General features: G+C 49.9%; 1 protein-coding gene across 3 annotated transcripts in view; it reads right to left on the bottom strand.

The window, feature by feature from the left end:
* The window catches only part of GGTA1 (glycoprotein alpha-galactosyltransferase 1 (inactive)), a 55,367-nt gene extending 34,163 nt beyond the window's left edge, over positions 1 to 21,204 (bottom strand). For 2 of the 3 annotated variants that reach the window (XM_040631826.1, XM_008698814.2), the window contains exon 1: positions 20,108 to 20,251. The gene's annotated coding sequence lies outside the window, so the exon portion shown is untranslated. Of the gene's footprint in view, positions 1 to 20,107; positions 20,252 to 21,082 lie in introns of those variants that run through there. The other variant, XM_040631825.1, reaches the window with a different exon arrangement.
* Between the last annotated feature and the right edge of the window lie 5,197 nt (positions 21,205 to 26,401).

The raw sequence follows: 26,401 nt of genomic DNA on the forward strand, positions 1-26,401 counted from the left end.
CTCTGTGTTCCCAAAGAGTCCGCCATGTTCCTGTGTCCTAAAACAACCAGCCCGTCCTTTGAATGGGGCATTTTCAAATCTTCCCACCTGCTGATGCCTCCCTCGCCCGTGAGACAGGGTGACTGCTGCTCTTTCCACTGGCAGAGGAATCTGGGGACTTGCCCAAGGTGACTCAACTTGGACTGGAAGCTGGGTTTGGGTGGAGCCAAGTGTTTCTCCAACCTGCTCCTGGGCCATAGGAAGTCTGAAAGTCACTGATTCAGAGTTGAAGAGAATGATGTATTCCCTTGCTTGTTCACTCATTAAATAAGTATCGATTTAGTGTCAATATTGGCACCTGTCACACGCCAGGCACCGCTCAGCCCTGCTAGGTCTACAAGGATTAGCCTACATGGCCTCGCTCTCGTGGCGCTCTGGTGAGAAGCTGAGCCCAGAATCCAACTATCATGCCACCAAATGCATTCTGTGGTTGAGGTGAATGTCCTGAGACAGAAAAGACAAAGGAGCCCCCCAACATTCAGTCCCTCCCTTACTCTGAGCTCCATGGATTTCTGGAGGACTCGGACAACAATCTCACATGCCACTTGCCCACGTGGCTGCAGGAACTGCCTTACTACCCAAGGTCACTCTACCCTCTAGCATGCCCCCCCACCTCTGAGCTGCTGCATTTTGTAGATGAGAACACTGGGGCCCTGAGGAAGGGAAGTGACTGATCCAGGGCCACCGGGCAATGACAGGAGGAGACCAGGGCTGCTACCCAGGTGTCTGGCGTCCCTCCAGGACGAGATGCCTCTAAACCACAGCACAGGAAATCGAAGGGCTCAGGGAGGGGCTGGAGGCTGCAGTCAGGGGTCTTCTTCCCAAGTTTCCTTATTTGTGGCCAAGAAAACTCCAGAAGCCTGTGCCAGAGATGGCCACATCAGCGTTCTTCCCTTCCCCTGGTCCCACTGCTCTTGAACGATTTGGGGATGCCACGGTGGGCTTCCTGACGTGGGCCCAGAAATGTCACTGGGAAAAGGTGAGCACAGATGGGCTGAAGCTAAGGGAGGCCTCCAATTCAGAAAAAAAACATCCTCACTCAAGCAGAAACATAAAACAGCTCAGATGGAGCAAAAACACCTCCACACGTGCTCCACGGAGGCCACATCACATGGATCTGTTATGAAGAATGTGGCATGAAAACCACAATTTAACCCCGTTGCCTTGGCCTTGGTCATGAGCTGAGGGCCTTGAGCTCTGAGAAGGTATCGCCCACCCTCCTCACGGCTCCGTTCGTCACTGAGCTTCTGCTTTTGTTCCCCCCAGAGATGCCAGCAGCTGTGTGTGCCTCTCTGTGCTTCTGCTTCGTGCGGGGGCTGAGAGGTGGCTTTGGGGTTTTGCTCCGTGTGGTTTCCTAGTGGAAAGTCCATAGGCTGTTCTGTCTGTCTGCACGACCCAGGCACAGAGGGGAATAGCCCACTGAGATCTCACTAACGCTGTTCCACCAAATATTTCCAGCTCTCCACCTTCACGTAGGATTTCAATTCTTGGTCCCCTTGTGGCTGGGAACTAGTGACTAGTTTGACCAAGATGATAAAAGTAGGCTCTTCAACTGCCAGGACAAGACCGCCTAGGGGCTCTCTTTTCTCTGTGCCATGGAGTACGTTCAAGAAGGCATTCCAGCAGCCTGCTTCCTTGAGTGAGGGACACAGCCCCCAAGTGGCCCAGGATGCCTACATGAACTAGAGAAGGAAATAAACCTTCATGGGTTCGGTCCCTAGCCTCGAGGGGCTGCTTCTTGCTGCACGCAGTATAACCTACTCCATCCTGATGGATAGGCTGCCCATCTCACACAGAGTGGGAGATTCTCGAGGTAGTAGTCTACCCTCTTCCCTGTCAAAACCTCACCCTCCTTATCACTAAGAGCCCTGAATGAACGCACGCGAATAAGACGGAGGTAAGAAGGTTTCTCTAATTAGTCCTGGAGAAATTTTCTCAAGTCCCAAAGACAGCTGAACATTCACCTACATTTGAAAGCAATGACAAGGAAGCTGAGTGGGTTGTTGTCTACAGACGCCCTTTCCTATGAAGCAGCAAGCTCGCTTGATAAGAGCAAGTGAGAGGGCAGCCTGAGAGCCCTCCAGGTTAGCAGCAGATGCCAGGGACACTGGGGAGGGGGGGAGACACTGACCAGGGATAGGGACACAGGGTGCCAAGCAGCACTGGGAGCCTCCTGGGGTTGGAACTGAGCCGGCCACATGGTCCCACTCACCAATCATCACAGGCAGCGAGGAGGCGGAGCTCACAGCATCCTGCACAGCATACCCGACTTTAGAGTGAAGGATATTGAGGCCCAGAGAGATGATACCGCTTGCCCAGCTCCGACAGCTAAGGGTCAGAGCCAGAACTATCTGAGCCTGGCCGGCCCAAAAGCTCAGCCACTACCTGGTGGTACTCTTTCAGCCAGAAGCCATGTCCCTCCCTTGGAGCTCCCCTTGGCCCTTTATCACGCTTTTCTTCTGCACTTAACTTCTCCTTTTAATTACTATTTCACATGTACATAGTCTCCTAGTCCAGATCATGAGCTCCTGAAGAGCGGGAATAAGTACATTATATAATAACTAATAGTAGTAGTAGCAGCAGTAGCAAATGCTACTCTTTATTGAACACACGACATGCCAGGCTGTGTTCTAAGGACTTTACACTCATTATTCAGTTCTCACTCAACTCTGTGAATCAGGTGTTGGAATCACCCCATTTTGCAGATGCAGAAGCCTCTCAGTTTGGCTGAGCTGAAATTCAACCCCTGGTATTAATATTTTAATAACTATAGTTCAGCTTGAATCCTTTCCTCCATAATCTCATTTTTTTTTTTTTTTTTTTTTTTTAGATTTTAAGACATTCTCAGAAGGGGTCTATGGGCTTCCCCAGATTCCAAAGGAGTCCATAGTGGAGGCAGATGCCTGGATTCCAGAGGCAGGACCCAGAGGTTCTGGCTGGTACAGGGTAAGCAGAGTAAGGGACCCTATACCATCTTTGTGCAAGGGTGGGGAGTGGTTCATAGCTACTTTAGCCCATCTGAACATCATAAATACACAAGTATCATAAATACTTTGATTTCAACAGTATGACCCCATGTATAACAATTTCTCATAAAAAATAAGTCACTTGTTTCCCCAATTAAAAAAAAAATTTAGTGTCCAGTGTGCTCATTAGGAAAGCATCAGTTGTGGACCACAAATTGGAATGCCAGGAGGGTTTGTGGCAGCTGCCTCTGGATATAATGCTGGCTGACCCCAACCCCAGCTGTGCATCCTTGAGGGTAGACTAGCTGGCCATCCCCCACTAGACTTGCTTTCTTAGCATCTGTGCCCTGGCTCAGTCTTAACAGCACTAACATGATATCCCATCCTCTATAGGTTGAAGTTTTATAAAGGAAATTTCAGGCATCCAAACCTGTATGCTGAGTCACCAACCAGGCAGAGCTCTCTAGAGTTCAGAAAACCTGGGCTATTATTGGACTCGGGGATAAGGCAGCTGGGGCCAGTGCTCCCTGTCCAGACCAGACAGCTGTCCTCCTTGGCAGGTGGCCAGTGCTGCGGGCCGAGCCTCAGGACACCCAGTGCCAGTCCTGGCACTGCTCCGATGGGCTATATGACCTTCCATAAGTTGCTGGCTATCTGATTTTTTTTTATCTTCCAGATATGGGGTGTGTACCAGATTCTATGCCAGTCAATCAAGAATCACGAAGCACCCAGTGTGTGCTTGGAGCTTCAAGGAATGCAGAAATTATACAGGCTCCCTAGGGAGCTTACATTCTAGTGGGGGAGGCAGGCCTGGAAGCAATGAACTATTACCTACAGTGGAAAGAAGGCAGTGCAAGTGGAGATGTTCTATTCTGGGGCTATAGAGGAAGGAGGAAGGAGGAAGGCTTCCTGCACAGGGTTGTGCGCCAGACTTCACAGAGGAAGGGGCTCCATTTGAACTGGGCTTTGGTGCATGGGGAAGACCATCCATGGGTTGAAGGACAAGCATGTGCAAATGCAGGGGGCTAGAATGGGAGCACCCCACCGAGCCCAGTGTGAGCTATGGAGCAAGGGGTCCAGTGCTGTCTCTCCCCACATCTCCTGCCTTGGAATCCAGAAGAGTCCCTGGAAACTGTATTTTTAACAAGCTCCCTAAGTGATTCCAACATGCAGGGATTAAGTGCTATGTGTTGAGAAAAAAAAATGGATGGGTACAAAAATGAACTTGACCTCAGAAAGTCCTTTCCTCGCTCAAGATGTCTTCTCTTCTTTAAAATAAAGGCACTGGGTCACCCTGGTGGTTTTCAAACTGTGTTCTAGAGAACCCCAGAATCTCCCAAAGCCCCTCAGGAACCACAGAGGGAACTTGGGGAGGCCGAGAGAGCAGGACCCTCAGCCCCCATCCCTGCTTCCTTAGATCGTCTCCCCTTTACCCGTCTGCTATCCTATGCTGTGCTTCTGTGTGCTATTTTGTTTGTAGTAAAGTTTCCTTGGCTACAAAGAACTTTTAAAACCACTGAATTGGATGATCATCCACGAATCCCCAAGGAGAAATTTTTAAATTCCTTAAAGGCAGCAGCCTACTTTTGTGGCGTATTCCTCAAACAAGTATGGACACCGCACGGGGCTGCTTACCAGCGTTATTCATTTTACCACTGTAATTTAAAATCGTTTGCTGCAGAGCAGAAATCAGTTGAGTGGAGGGGGAAGCGTGTGGATAGCAATGCAAAGGAATATTACATGACCTTTAAAAAAAAAACATTGTTTTTGAAGAACAGTTAATAAGATTGGAAATTAAATGAGAAAGCCAGATACCAAATTGCACATAGACTACAATCTCAACTCTGGATCAAATATATCAAAATTACCAGACAAGTATGGCGGGTCGTCAAAGAATTAAACATCCAATTCTATGATCCAGCAATCCTACTTCTGGGTATGTACCAAAAATAATTGTAAACAGGGACTTGAAGAGGTATTTGGGTTTGTTTTGTTTTGTTTTGTTTTTATTTATTTTTAAAGATTTTATTTATTTATTTATTTGAAAGAGTAAGCCCAAGCTGGGGGAGGACCAGAGGGAAGAGAAGCAGAGCCCCCCTGAGCAGGGAGCAGACATGGGGCTCGATCCCAGGGCTCTGATCATTAACTGAGCTGAAGGCAGATGCTTAACAGACTGAGCCACCCAGGCACCCCTTGAAGAGGAATTTGTGCACCAATGTCTCAGCAGCATTATTCACAAGAGCCAGAAAGGTAGAAACAGCTCAGATGTCCATTAATGAATGGATGGACTGGCAGAGTGTGGTATAGACATACAATGGAATATTATTCAGCCTTGGAAAGGAAGGAGGTTGTGACGTCTGCTTCAACAGGGATAAACCTTGAAAACATTATGCCCCTCGAGATAAGCCAGATGCCAAAGGACAAATACTGGATGATGCTACTCAGATGAGGTGCCTAGAGTAGTCCAATTATGGAGACAGAATGTAGAGTGGTGGTTGCCGGGGCTAGGGCGCGGAGGGAGTGGGTAGTTATTGCTTAACGAGTAGAGTTTCCATTTGGGAGGATGGAAATGTTCTAGAGATGGACGGTAGTGATGGTTGCACAATGATGTAAATGGATTTAATGCTACTGAATGGTTCACCCAAAAAGTGTTATGATGGTAAATTTTACATTATGTATATTTCACCAAGATTAAAAAAAAAAAAAAGATACCGGCCAGAACTAGATTCACATGGTAATGACGGTGAATCATGTGATGAGAGTGTGGGAGAGCCATCACTTTATTCTTTCCACGTCTCCGCATTTGCAGATGTTCTACAATGAGAACAAATTACTTTCAAAACTGGACAAAAAGCTATTTAATTAAATAAATCTGGTGGTTCTCTGACACTTTCCAAAAATGCATCATTGCCTTTTATGTGAATGGAAGCAATACTTTATGTACTTAATTAATAAAAGGAACCAAGTTCAAGAATGCCAACTCAAGTATACAGCAAGCCACTCAGTCAAACTAAACGACAGGCGGAGTGCTTCCCCCTTTTAAGACTAGTTGTTCTCACCTGTATTTAAATAAATCCAAATGAAAACAGAACCAGAATATAATCCCCTAATGAGCTTCCCAAGAAGCTGTCTGGCTTGGGAAAGCTCGAATGCAAACGGAAGAGGGAAAGAATGTTACAGAAAAGTGGAGGACAGCCCCTTTAGGACATTAACGCAGCAGTCGGGAAAGTGACTTTACTGGTGAATTTCTATCCCTTCTGCTTCTTCTGGAAAACGTTCTTGGGCAGAAAGAACTACAAATCCAGAAGAGTCCTGCCATTTGTGTTCCCTGCAAATCCATTTCCTCTAACACTCCAAATAATGGTTGACCAAATATTTAAAGGATATTGGTTGCGAGGGCAGCTGGTGTGTCTACCTGCCAGGGTGCCGTCTATCCTAAGCCAACTGTGCCACCTTTCCTGGCTCCTAGGCCATGTGCATAGGATGAGGAGGCCAGGGTGACCCACAGCGGCTCCTCACTGGCCACGTGACCTCAGGCAGTGTCCTTACCAACCAAGGGGAAGAAAGGCCCCACCTTGCAGGGCTGTTGGGGGGGCTAAACGTAAAGTGTAAAGTGTCCCTGAGATGTTGGGCGCGTAGCAGGTGCTCACAAGCTTCTTCCTTTGTATCTTAAAGTTCACCGTTCAAGATTCATGTGTGTCTTGGTGGTGGATTGGAGCGTAGTGGTACCAAAGGCAGTTAATGCTGAGTGGTGGGTTTCAGGATTACGGTACAGCAGTGGGGTGAAGAGAGGATCCTTCAGACCCAGGGTTCAGAGGTGGCCCTAAAAGGCAGGGGAGGGGAGCCCAGCAGCCCCATGACTCCCAGCTCTGAGGTCCTACACTGGCCAGCAAAAAGCTCTTTCATAGGAGTCCATATGAAATCCTCAGAGCCAGAAGGTGGGCTCCATTTCATAGATGAAGAAACAGAGGCTCCAAGAGGCTATCTATCTTATTCAAGGTCACACAGTTAGGGAATAACCAGATATAGGGTTTTCTAAAACTCCTTTGGCATGAAGGCGTGGGGGTGGGGGTTCCTGATAATTCCAGCTCTGCCACTAACTCCTTTGTTCAGTTAGTTGTTTACCTCTTGCCTCTTTCTTTAAAAAAAAGTTTTCAAGAAAAGGCAGGGAGGGGACAGGAAGATTCTTTGAGGCCCTAAATTAGGTAACTTGCCAATCTCTGGTCTCTGGCGTCCTCATCTGTAAAATAAGGCACTTCCTGCCTCAAGACCTTTGTACATGCTCTTCTCTCTGTCTGGGGCACCTTTCCCTGCCCCCTCACACCCATGCACCCCCCCTTTCCTTTAGGCTTCGATGAAAATGTTATTCCCCAAGGGAAGTCTCCCCGTTATAGTCTTAATGTCCCTTGTAGCACCCTATTATCTCCTTTGGGACACTGACCACTATATTTGGACACATAGGCATACACGCCTCGCCACGAGATGGAAGACTCATCTTCAATCAGCTGGCAGAGAGGTGACATTCAGTGGTTTTTGTTGTACGTTGATTCGAAAAACGAGTTCTTCTCAGGGCTCTGATCTTCAGAAAGTACCCTCCCCCCCCCACCCACCACCACACTGTCCTCAGGTTCTCATCTACACAACTAGGGGAGGTGGACAGGGCACGTATTAGATTTCTGCCAGCTCACACATTCTGTGATTTTATCCCTTCAACCAACCAACCAACCAACCAACCAACCAACCCAACAACCGTCGTGAGTCCGGCGCACTGGACAAGTTCGGAGAACAGGTTCTTACGTTCTTGGGCCTCAGTTTCCCTATCTCCAGAACGAAGCATTCGGGTACAACCTTCTGGGCTTTTCCCACCGTCAACAATGGTAATTCCGGTAAGAAGGCTCCCTCCTCCCCTGCCTTTCCCCGGAAGCTATACCTCCGACCAGGCATACACACACAGGAAATGGGACATCCGGCTTGTTGCTCTCAAGCATGGCGGGACTAATGGGGAAACGATGAGTTTCTGAACTTTCTATTAAAGCCAAGACTCCATGCCCAAGACCTTTCTTCAACAGTGTGCGCGGAGGACACTGTTGGTGTCCGACTGGGCCTCCCCCGCCACCCCCACCCTGGTGCATTCGCAGGGGCTGCAGATCCCAGAATGAGCAGATCAACGGTCTAAGGGATGTTCCCGTGACCGTTCGTTCTTCTGATGCCTGACTGAATCCCAGGACAGAGCAGAAGGTGGAGGGCTAGGGCCCCGGGGCTCTGGCCCACACCCCACGTGACCTCAGGGAAGTCCCCACCCCTCTCTGGGCCTGCGTTTCCCCATCCGTTGAGTGAGAGGACTGGATTTGGGGCTGTGCTGGCTCCCTGCTCACTGTTTTCGATTCCAGAAGGCCGTGCGGTGCTGTGATGAAGGGCGCCGTCTCCTCGCCCGTGTCTGAGTCCCCAAATCTCTCCTTTACCATGTGGCTCCGGGAAATGTTTTAATCTTTCTGTGCCTCAGTTTCCTCATTTGCAAAACCGGGGTTTCTGGCTGATGAAAACCCAGGGCTCCTGCAGAGGTCCACGGCAGCATCCGAAGTGAGAAAATGCCCAGTGAGCATGAGCTGTTTTATTATCACTCTGGTTTCTGGATCGCTTCCCCTTCTCACCTTGCCCAGACAGCCCTACCGGCCCTGCCAGCCACGTCCAGCCCCGTCCCTCAGAGAAAGTGAATCCGAATTTCAGGTGCAGCCATGCACGGCAGGAAAAGAGAACTGTAGGGCAAGCAGCAGAAAATCCTAGGACGCTTCCCCAAAGCAGACGGATTCAGGGGCCCGGCCGCCGCCCCAGAGAAGGCCTGCGGGCACACCCAGCTTCAGCAGCGGGGGGAGGGTCCCTGGCCCCCCTCGGCTTGCCCTGGAGAGGACGACTGTTTGGGAAGAAGATGGATGAGAAGCAGCCAAAGATGCCAGGTGTGGGGTTAGCTCTGTTCCTGTCTGTCCTGAATCACACGTAGAGAGGAGGCTGAACTCAGTCACATAGCCCCCGAGGAGCAGAGAACAGGGGACTCTCTCTGACAGAAGTGCTGGTCTCTCACCCCCAGGGACAGGGAGGTGGGGGCAGCAGCGCGGCCTCCCTCGGCTCCTCACAGGGACGGTCTGGAACCGGGCCCGGCCTCAGTTTCCTCACCGGCACAGCCAGGATATTCAAACACCTGCTTCTGCCGGCTGCTGTGGGAGGGAAGGGAGCCTTGGCTGATGGCCCCCAGGGCAGCGGCTCTCAGAGCGTGGCCTGCGGCAGGCTGCTGTCTTCTCCCGCAGAAGGAGGCTGAGAAATTGGGAGTATATTCATTTTACTGTATTTTAACAAAATAGCATCCAAGAAGGATTACAAAGAGGAGCAAAGAAAGACTGACTGTGCTTCCGCACTGTCCTAAGCCCTAAAGCTGGTGCAAGAGACATGGGTCATGTCCTGCCTCCTGCAGCCGCCCCCATTTGGTTCCAGTGGGCTCTGTGTTCGAGGCAGAGTTTGGGCTCCTATCTTGCTGGAATGACTCCCCCATGCAGACCCGCCCTCCGGAGCCAAGAGCATTTCACCCAGTGGCAAATGCCATGGGCCTTGAAGTCTCGGCTGCCACTGAACAGACAGGGCCTGGTTCTCTCAGCACAGCTGAGAAGGAACTGGTCATGGCCGCTCAAGGAAAGTCATTGGCACTCAGGGTTAAAAAAGCTGTCCGCAGGGGAAAAGAATAAAGCCGACCATCCTCAAAACCCATGCACGAGCTCCTACCCTTGACGATGCTCACTGGACAATCTCTGGCTGCACTGTGTGGAAGGGGTGTCTTTCTCAGGGACAGAGACTTTTTAATAGCTGCAGGGAATCTTAGGGGCTTCTGCTCAAATCTTTTTCTTTTGCAGATGAAGGAAGAGGCTCAAGGAAAGATGCTCTTTATAGCAGAGGCAGGATTCGAACCCTCGAAGGCTCCTTGACTTACTTGCATTCATTCGGTGGATCCTCGGTTACTGAGGGCCTACAACACAGATGCGCTCTTCTAAGCACTGGGGACGTGACAGTGAACCAGTCAAGTACTCTGTTCTCACAGAGCTCACATTCCCGTTGGTAAGCAAATCAAAACAATAATTATAATTAACAAATAATTAAGGACATAAGTTCGGGTGGCAGAAAGGGTCATAAAGCAAATAAAAGATATGAACATGGGGCTCCTGGGTGGCTCAGACAGGTAAGCATCTGACTCTTGATTTCTGCTCAAGTCCTGATCTCGGGGTTGTGGGACTGATCCCCTGAGTGGGGATCGTGCTCAGCATGGAGTCTGCTTGAGATTCTCTCTCTCTCCTTCTCCCTCTGCTCCTCCCCCCACCCCAGCTCATGCTCTCTCAGTCTGTCTCTCTCTCTTTCAAATAAATAAATCTTTAAGGGAAAAAAAAAGACGTTAAAACATGTTTGAAACTGATGGTGGGGGCGGAGAGGTCTGTTTGGGGATCCTGTTTGCACTGGCCTTTCTCTGGGGTCTCCAGGGACCTCCTGAGCCAAGAGCAAGCTAAAGTTGGCTCCCATTGGCTTGTAACAGCCAACTGTTAAATTTTCAGGAATTTGGCAAGTGAGTTGTTAAACACAGCCATCATTAAAAGTTACATTGTATAACCTTACAATTAAATGAATTGTATTAAGAACAAAGGTAATCATCAAAACTCATCACTTCCTAATTGTTTTATTACATGATACACCCTTGAGGTTATTTTGAACCAACTGTATCCAGAGGCAAGTGCTAACTAACAGTATGCTCCCAATTCCTCAACTGGTGCCTTGAAACTGGTCATGGTGGAAATATTTATACTGTGGAAATTGGCAAACACCACGTATCAGAGCTTTTTCAATTCTGGAGGAGCTAGTCATAAAACATTTAGCAGCATGCCTGGGTGTCTAGATCTAACCCGGGCACTCTGTGTCTGTGGGAGCCTGTGCTCTTCCTGCCAGAGGGTGTGGTGATGCAGCCCCGACTCTCTCGGGAATGGGGTCGGGGCAGCGCCTCCGGTCACGTGCCCTGAACTTTCTCTTCCTTTTTTAAAGCTTCCCCAGTGAGGAAGCCGGACTAGGATCTCTAAACGGATCTGTCTGTTCCCGCACAACAACTGGTCTCTTCCACGGTACTTATCAAGGGTCTGTCAGATGGTGATTCATTCATTAGTTTGTTTATTTAGTGTTGGTCAGTTAAGTCCTAAGGTAAGTATCTTGAGGAGGCACAAATTTAAAGGAACCCCTGCAGAGAATCTGTTTGTAGAAACCTGTGTGGTCGGCTTCTGAATTCTAGCTTTTCATATGTTGGGTTTCCTTCCTTTGAGGACACAACTGTTCTGGTAACAGCTGAGTGGAGTTACTGTTACTTCTACTGCCAGTAAGGACAAGGGGAGTTTTCCAGCTCACAGCACCACGCCACTGGGCACACTTATCTCTACACTCCGCCCCAGTCCACTGTCCACCTGAGAATGTTGAGGCCCAGGGGTTCAAAAAGGTGACCAAGGCCAGGCTGCCCTTCTGAGAGTCCCCCCAGAAGCCTTCTCCCTCCTGCAGCCACAGCCCCGTGACTCTCTTTAGACCTGCAGGAACTCTGGTCGCTTTGGTGGGCTTTGTGGCTTCTCAGCCTCGTGTCAGGAATCCCCTCCAGCCACCACAGCAGAAGGGGCCAGACACTCTCCTGTCCGCCTGTGTCCCCCTGGAATGCAGGAGCGTCACCTAGGCCTGGCCCGTTAGCAGTTTTACATCCTGAGCAAGAGCGCGAAGGTTCGGATGCCCATGAAATGTTACAGCAGCCCCAGGGGCAGCAAGAGCTAGAATGAGCTCCTGGGCAAGACCCGGACTGTGTTGTCCATGGCCCGACCTCTACTGCGTCTGGTCTGCTTGGTTTTCCAGCCTCCTCAGGGATACTGTGAGCAGTAAAAGAAATCCTTCCAATGCATGCCTTTTCTGCTCTGTGAGCTAGAATGTCCATCAGTTGCTTACAACCATGATCTCTAACAGCTACACGTTCTCAGGTCCTACTCAGTATATTAACCCTAAACATTTACTGAGCACTTGCACGCCCAGGAATGAATTCCTAAGCACTCAATTAAATTCGCACATAGGAATATTAATTTTCGGGGCACCTGGGTGGCTCAGTCGTTAAGCATCTGCCTTCAGCTCAGGTCATGATCCCAGGGTCCTGGGATCGAGCTCCGCATCGGGCTCCCTACTCTGCTGGGAGTCTGCTTCTTCCTCTCTCGCTCCCCCTGCTTGGGTTCCCTCTCTCGCTGGCTGTTTTTCCTCTGTCAAATAAATAAATAAAATCTTAAAAAAAAAAAGAATATTAATTTGCCCTTCCTCTGCACAGCTCTGGCTAACATATGAAAACAGAATTTTCTATACAAAATACCACTGTATAGACAACCACAGATTTAGTCAACTGAGCACACCAAGACCCTGCCCCTGATTTTGAGAAGTGTTTTTGCCTTCCACCCAGAAGCTGGGCAAGTTCCTCTCGGGGACAGCTGGAGGGCCACTTGAGGACTCGTGGTTCCCTGAGGGAGGAGACAGGAGGGCAGCTGCTGTTCTGCATGCTGAAGCTGCCCAATGTCATCCCTCTGGGCAGCTGGCCCGCTGTCCCAGGCCTGCCTCCCTCTCCGTGCTCCTCTGCCCACCAAGGCTGAGTTCTGGAACAGCCAGCGGGATATCAGGATGATTGGTTCTTACAGCCTCTTCCCTCTGCCTAAACAACTCCCTCTTCACCCTCTAATTCCTGCGCGGCTCAGTTTACAGATCACTTCCTCAAGGAAGCCCTCCCTGACCACCTCCCCTGACAGGTTCCCCTGTGACACCCACCCTGTTCTTCTCCTTCATGGCTCTCACTGTGCAGTCGGTTTTTTAACGACTGTCTCCCAAGCCAAATCCCAACCTCCATGTGGGCCAAGTGAATGAATATATGGTGGCTCAGCGGCTGTTGAACGAATAGCTAATTTCAAAGCACGAGTCTCTGGAACAGGTGCATTTCCTAGAACCACAGTCCCTGGTGTCCAAACTGGCAAGTAGGGGCCACAAACCTGAACTCCCTCTGGGCACAAGAGCTGCTTCTCCCTTTTGGCTTTTAGTCTGAATGTTCATTGTCCAGGGGGGACTTGCTGTTTAACAGCAGGAGTTGCTCAGAGAGAAGTTTGCTAGATCACGGCCTCGGGCCATTTTGCTGACAGGGAAACTGAGGCCCCAACGGCTCCTCCCGCTGGTACAGGTGTGGCCAGATCAGCTCACTTTCAGCCCAGACTCTTTTCACTGTCCTGGCCCCAAGTGCTTCTGAAGACAAGAGCACCCATCCTGGGATGGAATTAAAAGCTTTCACCGAGAACTCACCACAAGACCTGGCCTCTCTCTCTCCCAGCCTCTTCCAGAGGCTGCCTTTCGCTCTCTCGGGTTGGTTTCTGTCTGAGCAGGACCACGTAGCAGCCGTGTCCTGCGCTGGACATGGATCTGTGCCCAGCACCCCTGACCCATCAGAACCATCTTCGCTCCCCCTGCCTGTACCCCACCAGGGTCTCCAAGCCACACTATGTTTGGAGTCGGGACTGGGCTTTCATGCCTCCCCTCTGCAGTTAGTTCTTGAGAGGCTTTGGCCAAAACTTTAAAACTCCATTCCCTTAGTCCCCCCCCTATAAAATGGGGGCCTAATTCCTAATTTGCTGCCCTCACAGGGCTTTTGTGATGCTCAAGCCAGATGGAAATATGATCTCACTCTTTGAACTGTCAACTAGAGTAGAGAACTCTAATAATAATAATAATAATTCTATAATTATTTTTCTGTTTTCCCCTGGGTTTTGCTGTCAACCCATAGCCAGCTGATCTCTTCCAGGTTCATTCCACCCAACCTCTCGGCACCATTCAACCCTCCTGACAACATCCTCCCGGAACCTTGCTCTGCCCCCGACTTGGCAAACCGTGCTCTCCCTGGGCTCTCTCCCACCCGCTCAGATCACTCACTCTCTGAGCTGGGACCTGGCCCAGGTGGCGGCACCACGCCCTCTCCTGCCAGTCACATCTGCCAAGCCCACGTGGCTTAAGAGAGAAGCCACAGGAAGCACCACCACCCAGCTCCCTTGTGAACGTTGGAGCAGGCTTTCCCCGGCGCACAAAAAAACGTGAGCACACAGCTCCACCTTCCACCAGCCATCACCACCTCTCCCTTATGAAACTCTACTTGGCAACAGAAATCAGCAGAGTGGCCGCCGGAGCGCGTGTCCTGGCAACTCCCCCAGCCGGCTCTGACGGCCTGCGGCCGAGGTCTGTGGCCTCCGTGCTGGGTTTGGACAAGCTGAGCTGAGCAGAACAGCTCTCTGGCTGGAGACTGAAATGACATATTTTTACTTCCTCTTTTTCGAACAGAAAGGCCTTTTAGAATTCTTGGTTAAATATATAAAATGACGCCCCCTTTGCCTTCAGTACACGGACCCCATCTACATCACTCTGGCTTCCCCAACCGACCCAGCTGGCCTCCCTCTCCCAGGAGCCAAGATAAAGCTCCTGGGAGCAGACCCTTCAGCCCCGGCCGAGAAGTGAGGTGCTTTGCTCCAGGCCTGACAGCCAGTAAGGACGCAAACTCAGGCAGCGGGCCTCCAGGGACCCCACAGCACCACCGGCGTGGGTCAGTAAAGTGTGCTCTGGGCGAGTGCAGTTATCCTCTGGCTCCTACAGCTCAGAGTCCAGGAAGACAGAAATGACGACAGGTGCCAGAACGTAACTGCAGGATGCCCGGGGTGGCTGGAAGGCAGGACGAAGAAACTGACTTCACAGAGAGGATGATGCTGAAGCTGGGTCATGAAGCATGAGTGGGGAGTCTGCAGGTGGATTTGGGCGTTCCAAGCAGAGGGGACAGCATGGGAGAAAGCCCAGAGCCATCAAACCAGGAGAGGGTTTCAGGAATTGCAGTAGTTTTGAGGCTGGAGCAGAAATTCTGGGGGTGGGTTGATGAGAATAAAGAGTGGCTCAGAGGGCAGCTCATGCAGGACCTTGGAGGTCCCGTAAAGAACACGGGCCTTACCCTGAGGGCAGAGTGGAGCCTGGGAAAGATCAAAACCCCAGTCGGTGTAGTGTCTGGCAAGGCATGGGCTGCAGTGACAAGATGTACTAGAGGACATGAGCTTGGGCCAGAGAACAGGGAGCCTGCATGGCAGGGGTCTGGGCGGGAGAGAGCTCCACGGAAGGACAGGACGACAAAGGCAGGACTGCCTGCCTGCACGGGTCATACACTTAGTTCCGGGCGAGACTCCCAGACAGAGGGACCGTGTGTTGCAAAGCTACAGTGACTTGAAAGCTCACTGCCCTGCCTGAGGACAGGGCAACTGTACCAAAGAGTAGACTGTGTGATGGGGATTCGTTCAGAGAGATAAACAAATCAATGGAGACTTGTATCAGGGAGTTATTAACAAATACACGTGGCCAACTGGATTCCTGTTCCCAAGCATCATTCCCTGCCAAAAAGCAGAGTTACAGACATACCCTCAAGATACCGCGGGTTCAATTCCCAACTACGCAATAAAGCAAATACAGCAACCAAGCAAATGGAATGAATTTTTTGGCTTTTTCGTGCCTATAAAAGTTATGTTTATGCCACACTGTAGTCTATTAAGTGCATTACGTCTAAAAATACGGTGTACATGTCTTAATTAAAAAATTCTTTGTTGCTAAAAAAAAAAAATGCTAGCCAGTATCTGAGCTTTTAGCAAGTTGGAATTTTTTTTGCTGGTGGAGGGTCTTGCCTTGATGTTGACGGCTACTGATCAGGGTAACTGGTTGGTGCAGGTCAGGTGGCTCTAGCAATTTCTTAAAACAAGACCACAGTGAAGTTTGCTGCTGACTCTTCCTTTCATGAATGATTTCTCTATGTCACGAAATGCTGTTTGATAGCATTTTACCACATTAGAACTTCTTTTAAAATTGGAGTCAGGCCTCTTAGATTCTGCCACTGCTTTATCAGCTCCGTTGATGTAATTCTAAATCCTTTGTTGTCATTTCAGCTGTCTGCACAGCATCTCCACCAGGAGTAGATTCCATCTCAAGAAACCACTTTCTTTGCAGATCCGTAAGTACCTCCTTGTGCACTAAAGTTCTTTTTTTTTTTTTAAGATTTTATTTATTTATGTGACAGAGAGACAGCCAGTGAGAGAGGGAACACAAGCAGGGGGAGTGGGAGAGGAAGAAGCAGGCTCCCAGCGGAGGAGCCCGATGTGGGGCTCGATCCCAGGACCCTAGGATCACGCCCTGAGCCGAAGGCAGACGCTTAACGACTGAGCCACCCAGGCGCCCCTCGTCCACTAAAGTTCTATTGTGAGATTGCAGCAATTCAAATCCAGTAGTCATGAAAGAGTCTGTTGAAATAATGAAGATTTTCCAAGAATTGCCAAAATGTGCCACAGAGACAAACTGAGCAAATGCTGTTGCAAAAAATGGTACGGATGGGGCACCTGGGTAATTCGGTTGGTTAAGCATCTGACTCTTGATATCGGCTCAGGTCATGATCTCAGAGTCCTGAGATCGAGCCCTGCCTTGCACTCTAAGCTGGGTGTAAAGCCTGTTTGGGATTCTCTCTTTCCCTCTCCCTCTGCCCCTCCCCCATTACACACACGCACACTCTCTCTCTCTCAAATAAATAAATCTTAAAGGAAAAAAAGGGTCAGTTAAGTATCTACCTTCAACTCAGGTCATGATCTCAGGGTCCTGGAATGGAGCGGTGTGTCGGGTTCCGTGCTCAGGGGGGAGTTTGCTTGTCCCACTGCCCCTCCCCCTTCCCATGCCTGTATATCCATCCATCTGTCCTACTGACTTTGGGCCTGGTGGCATCACTGGCTTTGACCAACAGAATGTGGATAGAAGGGACAGTGTTGCCCGTTCAGTGTTCAGGCTTTATGAGGCATCACATCATTCCTTTCTTCCTCTAGCTCTAACCATGAAAATAACACCTACCAGATAGAGGCAGCTCTTTCAGCCTTCGTCCTGCAGCGAGAAGATGCATGGAGCAGGTCTGGTTGGCTTGCACCTGGTGCTCAGCTGCAAGACCATATAGCCACCTGCTCTGCAGCCAGCATGTAAGGCGACCCATAAACTTCTGTGGTCATAAGCTATGACTGGGGGCTGTTTGTTATGCAGCAGAGCTGCAGCAGAAGCTAACTGATACACACTACCTATTTGAGACGAGACGGGAGCAGGTGGTGAAGAACCTTCCATGTCACGAAGGTGGTGCACATGGAGGGTCAACAGAGAATTCTGTAGTTGATAAGCTTTCTCCCCTTCATTCACTCACATCCAGTCTCAGGGGTGGAGACATCCATCCTTCTTTCAAAGCCAGCCTCTCCTGTTCCCTCCCACTCCTCTAGCACCTTGCTCTATGGGCCATCCTGCCCTCTCCTGGACTGAGTCCTTCCCCTGAGCCTCCATCTCCCTTGTCCTTTCTCTCCTAAAATCCTTTCCTTCACCCTATCTTTGTACAGCTGTAGCTCAATCTCCCTCTGGCCTTTTCAAACAAATCTCTTGCAAGAGCTGCCCATACTCACCACCTCTGCTTCTTTCTCTCTCATGTCTCGGCAATCTAACTTGCCTGCCCTCCATTCCGCCAAAGCTACTCCCAGCAGATTTCAGTCATCTCCTAACCGCCCAGTGTACTTTCCCGTCCTTATCTTCCCAGACTGCGCCACACCATTTAGCGTGGAACCAAATACATTGTCCCTGCCCTTGACCCAAATGTTCCTCTTCATGTATTCTCTCAGTGGTGCCATCATTCATCCAGTGACCCATGACAGAAAGCCCATATGAGACTATGAGTTGTGTTCCAGTCTTGTCAAGTCTGTAGTGTCATTGAGACATCCAAGACGAAATGCCCAACGGGCAGTTAAACATGTGAATCGGGGACCCAAAACAGAGATGTGAACTGGAGATAAAAATGACTGTCCGGGAGGCAGGATTTAAAGCCATAAGCATGGACGAGCTTGCCTAGTTTATAGAGTACAAGTACCAGGTCTTAAATCTCAGGTGATACACGGAGAGCTCACCTGAGCCCAGAAATTCCTCCTCCCAAGGTCACAATTCCAACTACTGGCCTCCAAACTACCATCTTATTCCATATTCTGCCACCTGTTCATGCTATCTCCTCCAACAACCCTTAAAATTCCATTGTAAAAATAGAAGGTAGAGATACCATCACCCAGCCACTAAAATAGCTAAAATCAAAACAAATGACGACACCAAACATGGTCAAGGGTGGGGAGTAATCACAAGCTTCCTACATTTCTGTAGGAGGGTAAAATGGTATATACCCCGTGACCCAGTGGTTTCATTCCCACTTAAAAACAAACATCCACAAAAGAATTCTTCAAGAAATAAGAGCTCGAACTGGAAATAACCCCAAACGTGCATCAAAAAGAGAATAAATAAGCAAACCGTGGTCTATCCATCCAATGGAACAAATACGACTCAGCAATAAAAAGGAACAAGGACCCATATATGCAGCGATACAGGTGAACTTGCGAACCACTATGTCAAGTGAAATAAACCTGAGATATACGGTAGGAGTCCCTTTATGTGAAGCCCAAGAGCAGGCAAAATTAATCAATGGTAATAAAATCAGAAAAATGGTTGCCTGCAAGGACAGAAGGAAAATTGGTTGGACGTGGGAACTTTCTAGGACGATGCAAATATTTACATCTTGTTTTGGGTGGCAGTTACACAGCTGTAAACAGCTGTCGAGACACATTTGAACTGAACACTTTAGATCTGTGGATGCTATTGTATGTAGATTACACTTTAATTAAAAATTAGAAAAATAAATATTTTTAAGTATCTACAAAAAAACCTCTAAACTAAAAAAGAAAGTACATTGCAGAAAACACACTGTTCAAACACGATTACATTTATAGTAGGAATGCCCCCCCATGAATGCCCAGTCTCCCACTTAATGCTGCCCCCCTTTCAGCCATTCTCCCCTCACCCTTGCTCCCATCGTAATGACATCTGTCCATTAGCCATTTTTTAGCCATCATGAGAAATCACGTAATGTAAAGAGCACATGCCTTAGAGTCAGAGCTGCATTCCAATCCCAGCCTCAAGTTAAAAGCTGAGTGCCCCGGGGGTGAGCTGCTTGGCCTCTCTGAACTCCCTACTCTGTCCCGCCAGCTAAGATGGGGGCGGCAGGCTGACTAGCTCTTGTTGAACCTCTTTCTTTTTTATCTCAGCCTGTGAAACCAACTCTCATGTGAAGGTCCCATAAAAGTCCTAAAAAAATCTCGGACAATGTGATTCTTGGCTTCTTCCCCTGGAAGGAGAAGGTGGACCTGAGGCGTTGGAGTTAGGGTCGAGGTGAGCTGGGCCTAACAGCTGGAGGAACAGCCGCTCAGAGCCACGAGGCCCAGGGCAAAGGGCTCCGGGCCCATGACTCAGAGGAGACAGGTTTTCCGGCAAGGTCTGGCAGCCAGAGGATCTTAGACTAATCACTTTGCATACCTCTTGACTCAGTTTCTCCACTGAAAATGACCAAATCAGACTGGATCTGAGGAATGTGGTATTAAAAACAGCCCCTGGGGGTTCCCAAAATATAGGAGAGATAAAGGGTTCTAGAAGGGAACTTGTTCTGTCTGAAAGAAGGAAGGGAGGGGTCAGAGCCCTGCCCTGGAGGCTCTCCTCCCCCACTATGGTGGCTCCGCAGCCAGGATCCCAAGACTCCCAGGCACACAGTTTGAAATCTCATGGACCAGGTAAACCCTAGCTCTGCTTTCTTCATTGAGTATCTGCCACTTGTAACAGTAACTGAGATCTGCATGTTCCCCCCCATATGGTAGGCGAGGTTCGGTAAACCCAGAAGTAACTTGGGACAAGATAGAAAGTACTTGCTTCGTGTAGCCGAAGAAGCACAGAAGTGCAACAGAATAACCATGTCCCCACCCCCCAAGCGCTAGCCCCTCCACACTGGCACTGTCTTAGAGCAGCGCCCCATTTCATAGTTGCAGAAACTGAGGCTTCCCCTGGGCAAGTGTCTCCCAGCGAAGAAGCAGAGAGGCCTGGGCTCCCCAGGGCATCCGCTGCCTCCTGAGACATACCTATTTCCAGGTAAATGGAGGAGACAACGAGGCTTGTGCAGGAGGCAGAAGGCGTGCAAACGACAAGCAAAGCCGCAAAAGCAGCCGCCCGGGTCTCCGTTCCTTCCTGGGCGGCGCGGTGGAGGGGGAGGGGGGGGCGTTGACACTCTCCTCGCCTTCCTACTCCTTCCCGCCTGCCAGCGGGAAGATTGGGAAATCTCAATTCGTCCTGATTTCTCTCCTCGAGTGCGGACAATTTTTTCCACTTTACTGTTTTTTGGATGCCTTTCAAGAGTTTGTGCAATCATTCTGTTTAGCTGTTTTTCTGCCATTTTCAAAGGCGGGGTGGTGTCCCTTTAGAGCAGGAACGGGGTGGTTTGTAAAGTCGAAAGGACCCTGTCTCCTCCCTTCAGCCCAGTGCAGCAGGCCCTTTGCTGCCAAAGTTACAAATGTTTGAAACTTTCCCCACGCCTGGTGTTTGGCTCGGTCCTCCCTCTCCGACCACTCCCCCTCTGTGCTCCTGCTTTCAGGGGCTCATGCGCCCCTCTCTTTACCTTCCCAGGCTCCCCCTTCCCAGGGGCATCCTCTTCCCGTCCTGTCCGGGGCGAGAGCCATCCTGTGTCCTGCCCCACAGGAGGGGACAGACCCCTCACTCCTTTCGAGATTCCTCGGGGACGGGGGTCCTACCCCGTGCCCCCCGGGCCTCTTCTCTCCCGCCCCCATCCCACGGACCTGGTGGGGAGAACTCCGCCGCAGCCCCTCCGGCGAGCCTGGAGGCTGGGCAGAGGCAGCGGCAGGGACAGGATAGGGACAGGGACTGGGGCAGAGAGATAGTGACAAGAACAAAAGCGAGGACACAGGCAGGGCAGAAACAGGGCAGGGCCGGAGCAGTAGCCCGCTCCTCATCCCCGCCGCCCCCCACGCCACGCCCGCAGCCCCCCGGGCCGGGCCCAGCTCCGGCCTCCGGGGGCTCGGGCGGCGCCCCGCGAGACCCACCTGATCCGCAGAGTCCGGGCGCACCGGGCACTGGACCGCGCCTCGGTCCCCGGCCCGGCGGCGCCCTCGGCCGCCCGCACTTGTCGCCGCGCCGCCTCTGCCCGAGCCCCGCGGGGCGTGCCGGGGCGGGGTGTGCAGCCTGCGCTCCGGCCGACGGGCCGCGGGGCGCTGCTCCCGGGCGGTGGGCGGCGGGCTGCGGGCAGCTGCGCGCGGGAGCGGGCGAGCGCTAGACAGCGGCGGCGCTCCCCGCTCTGCGCCGCCCGCGGCTGTGTGCGCAGAGCCGGGCCCGCCCCGGACACAGGCGGCCGGGAGGCCGGCCGCGCGAGCGCGTGTGTGCGGGTGCGTGTGTCTGCCGGCGGGGAGGCGGAGGGGGTGTCTGTTTCATTTTCACTCAGGCAGAAAAAAGCCTGCAACCAGCAAAAAAAGAAAAGAAAATCCCTGGTGACGGTGGCTGGGCCTCTTTGCTGTCTCGGGCTGCATGTGGTGGTGGGGGGGGGGGCGGGAGCTTCGGGTGGGGTGGGGTCTGTCACCCTGTACTGCGGGGAGGGGCCTCGGTGCCCTGGCGCGCCGCCAAACACTGGGGAAGCCGAGAGCCTGGGAGGTCTGATCCACCATTTGTTTCCTGGGGAAGGAAGAGTGCAGATGGAGACAGCGACAGGCGGGCGGGCTGGAGCCTTCGCGGCTCTTGCCGGAGCCCCCCAAGTCTTGAGCTCCGGAAGGGGGGGGGCTGGTCACTGGGCACCTGGCGCGGGTCCTGCCTGTGCACGTTCACAGACTCCAGCCCAAGTTTCTCAAAACGCCCCCCACACCCCCTGGGGTTCTCCACTGGAATTATTTGAAAGGGAACCCCCCAAAAATCTATTTGAGAGTTTGTGCTTCTGCGCCCTGTACGACAGCGGTTCACTTCTGTTGAGTTGATGTAGGCACATCCGGCTGCTCCGGCTTAGCTTGCCCTGCACTGATGAAGACGAGAGGCATTCTACTCCCACTCACGACCACGTATTTTGTGGGTGGAAAGTCAAAACTCCCTTTTGCTAGGGTCATTTGCCATTGAACATCAATTTGAGAGACTGAGAAATCAGCTTCTTAAATATTTGAATGCATTGAAAATATACTTTGATGCCAGGAAAGTGGCACAAGCCTGAGTGTAAGGTATAATTGTAATTGTTTCTTGCTAATGAGAAAGGAACAGAGAGGCCTGGCTGAATACTTGAAGGATGCACAGAGGCTGTCAGTGGGCCAGGTGGGGTCTTGGAGCTTGGGAGAATGAAGTTTCCGGATGGGTCTGATGTGGGAAACAAAGGCAGAAGGAAATGCAGATAAGATTAAATGTCCTTATAACCTGCAGCCCGTTGACAAGTACTTGAGACAGGCGGAATATAACCTTCCTCCAGGAAGCTCCCAACTGTCTTAACGTTAATGACTTGCTAGAGGGAAAAACAACCTTAGCTCGAAGAAAGCAAGGCCTCCGTGTCCTGTGAGTCTTCTTTGACATAGGAAAATCCTTTTGGAACTTCCCTTATCTTTACTGCCTCCAACCGCAAAGTATATAATCAGTTGCTCCTCACTATCCCAGGGCAGCAGCTCTTTCTGCCCATGGGTTCTGTCTCTGCACTTTAATAAAACCATCTTTTTGCACCAAAGACATCTCAAGAATTCTTTCTTGGCCGTCGGCTCTGGACCTCACCAGCACCAGCCCTCCAAAAGCTACAACAGGTCCAGTGGAGTAAAATGGTGGGAGAATTGAATCATCAGCCCCACACAGCAGCTCAGGAATGAAGAGCTCCATGGCAATCAGCACAATGGGTCCTTTGCTAGAGCATAAATTGGGCCATTATTGTCTTTGGTGAACACACTTGCAGTCAGTAGTAAGTATCACCATAAATATACAATGAGCGATGTAATACTAAGTGCATTATTTCCCATTTTTCATTATTGCATTGGAGAATGCGTTGTTTAAGTAGCTCGGCCCATCAAACTGGATTATAAATGAGTTGGGGTTTTTTTGTTTTCTTTTTTTTAAGAAAACAATGAAGGTAACAATGACAGTGGTTCAAGTATGGCTCATCGCGATCAAAGTCAAAAGACAATGACACCGGAAACACAAAACGTGTAAAAACATGACTCTGCTACCGTTAAACCCCCCTTATATGCAAACTGTCATACATTTGATTTCAGCAACACGTCATCAGTCCCATTCATTAAATGTTGTTAACTTGGATTTTCTTGGTTTCATGGTTGTGTCTCTGTCTCCTTAGAAGATTTGCTTAGGGGGCGCCTGGGTGGCACAGTGGTTAAGCGTCTGCCTTAGGCTCAGGGCGTGATCCCGGAGTTCTGGGATCGAACCCCACATCAGGCTCCTCCGCTATAAGCTTGCTTCTTCCTCTCCCACTCCCTCTGCTTGTGTTCCCTCTCTCACTGGCTGTCTCTGTCTCTGTCAAATAAATAAATAAAATCTTAAAAAAAAAGAAGAAGAAGATTTGCTTAGGCTTTATGGTTGGTCTCTAGCGCTGTGAGCTTAAGGAGCTCATGCTTCATTTAGGCTTATCCCTATTTCAGTAAAGATAAGATAAATATAACTTAAGTCAACACTGTGGGTCTGGAAGTTTTGTTTTGCTTTGAGTGGATCCATGTAGTTCTCACAATTTAACTTCAGTTCTACTGACAGTATCTGAGCCGGAAAACACCTTAAAGACTCTACTCACTGGGCTTGGGGTCAAGAGTTCTAGGTTTAAGGACTTAGATTAGTCATTCTTCCCTTCTGAGATTCTTCTGCCTTATATGCGAAATGGGATAAGGTGACTAGATCGTGGGGAAGGTAAAACCAAGAGGAGATAATTGTTGGCGACCAGGCTTTGGAACCTGCCGCCACATCGCAGGCATAGGGGACTGGATTCATGGAGCAGAGGGATAGGTCAGGTAAGCACTTAGCTAGATCTGACCACTTGTCGGGCTTTGCTCCAAGACTCCGCCCATACCTGAGCCCACTTAATCAGGACACTTCATCACATCCCCATTTTCCAGGGAAGAAAGCCAAGGCACAGACAAGTAACTTGGACACCATCGTTCTAGGTATTGATGTGCGAAACAGAGGCAGAAGAAAAATTATTAAATTTCCTTACTACTTACAGCCCACTGACATGTCCTTAAAACAGGCAGAGTGACATCCTCTAGGAACTCACCTGCCTCGATGTTACTACTTTGCTAAAGGCAAAAGGCAATCTTAGCCCAACCGCCAGGATCCCGTGAGTCTACTTGAACATATAAAAATTCCTTTGGAAACTTCCTTTATCTCTAACCAACCCCCCCACCCAAAGATACATGTTGGCAATCATCCCCCAAGCATATGACCTACCGATGTACATCTGAAGGGTCTCAGGACCAAGGTTTTATTAGACAGTAATAAATGACCTTTCCCCAACAATAGCCAGCCCCCTCAAGGTCCTGGAAACCTTGTTTTCAAAATTCCTTAGAGACTTACCCTACCCCTAAACCCCTCCCAACTTGAAAGTATATGTATAATGGGCCATTCCTCATGACCCCAGCACGGGCCTTTCTGCCCATGGATCCTGTCCTGTGCTTTAGTAATACCACCTTTTTGCACCAAAGACCTCTCAAGAATTCTTTCTTGGCCATTGGCTTTGAACCCTAAGGTCTTTCCTATGTCAGTATGGCCAAGGTACTCCGGGACCCGAAGACCTTCTTCCTTTTACCTCCTTCCTTCTTGTAACAAATATTTATTGGAACCCTACTATGTGTCAGCCCCTCTTCTTCAAGGGAAGGACACCAAAGCAACCAAGCAAGACAGTTTCATAGCCTTGGATGAGTCTGTAGCCCAGATGTTAAACCAAGACCCACCCAATTAATGATTTCAGGACAAATGATCAGGGCTCTGAGGGAGAAGTACAGATAGAGAGGACTCTGAGCCTGGAAGAAGGAAGAGTTTGTTGGGTGAAGGGCTGGGGAGAGGGACGCAAGCAGTCACGTGCCAAAGTTCTGAGGTGGGAAGAGAAGAACCCGTTTGTGTACTGGGAAGCTTCACCATTGTAAAGATGGCAATATGTTCCCTTCAAACCAACCTCTCCATCCAAAACAAAGCTCGACAGAGTTTTTGTGGAACTTGACAAGCTGCCCCCAAAGTTCATGTGGGAGAGCCAAGGGCCAGAGTTAAGTAGGACGGTTTTGGCAAAGCAGGGAAGCGGGGAGAGGTGAGCCCTTGCTCAACCAGATATGGAGATGTACCATGAAGCTCTGACAGTGAGCGCTGGTATGGGGATGGATTATTAGAACAATGGAAGAAAATAAGTAGCCTAGAAAGAGACCCACATTTATGAAAAATCAGTGACTGACAGAGGCGGAACTGCAAATCAATGGGGAGGGGGAGAGAACAGAAAGTGTTGTTGGACCCAAAAGAATTGAAAACAATCACACAGACAAAAATCTGGACAGGAATGTTCATCACATCACTGTAATAGTGAAGATGTGGCAACAACCCAAAGATTCTTCAACTGGATAGACAGAATGTGGTAACTCCACACCATGGACTATTATTTGGCATAGAAGGGAGTGAAATACTGATTCAGGGTATAACATGGACGAACGTTGTGAGGGGCTCAGTGAAAGAAGTCAGATGCAAAAGGCCACCATTTTGTATGATGCAATTTATAGGACATTTACATGCAATTTATAGAAATATCCCAAAGAGGCACATGCCTGGAGCCAGAAAGCAGGTAAGTGGTGGTCATGGGCTGGTATGGGGGAGTGACTGCGCAATGGCACGTGGTTTCCTTCTGCGCTGACCAGTGCGTTCTGGAACTAGACCGGGGTGGTGGTGGTACAACATTGTGAATGCGCTCAATGGCCCTGAGCTGTGCATTTAAACACAACAGAACCATTTTAAATGTGAATCTTATGTTCTATGAAGTTTACCACAATTATAAGAAGTGTTTCTGGGCAGTTGGCTCTCCATACAAACAATAAAATTAGATTCCTAACACACACACACACACACACACACACACACACACACACACAACAGATGGGTAAACCTTAAGGGAAACTTTTAAACTTTTACAGGAAAATATCATTATTTTATTTCAATCATTAATACCTCAAAAAAGGTAAGGATTTTTGAAACACACATGCACAGCACGGACCGTCAAGAAAGATATGGATAAATTTGACTACATTAAAATGCAAATCACGCAGGAAAGATGTCCCAGCACATTAATGGACAAATCACAGGTTGGGAGATGTTTAAAATCTAGATCAGTGACGAGGACTGGTACCCAGAAAAGACAAGAAACCCCTGCAAATAAA

Source organism: Ursus maritimus, unplaced genomic scaffold (assembly GCF_017311325.1).
Source record: "Ursus maritimus isolate PB19 unplaced genomic scaffold, ASM1731132v1 scaffold_17, whole genome shotgun sequence".
Taxonomy (NCBI): domain Eukaryota; kingdom Metazoa; phylum Chordata; class Mammalia; order Carnivora; family Ursidae; genus Ursus; species Ursus maritimus.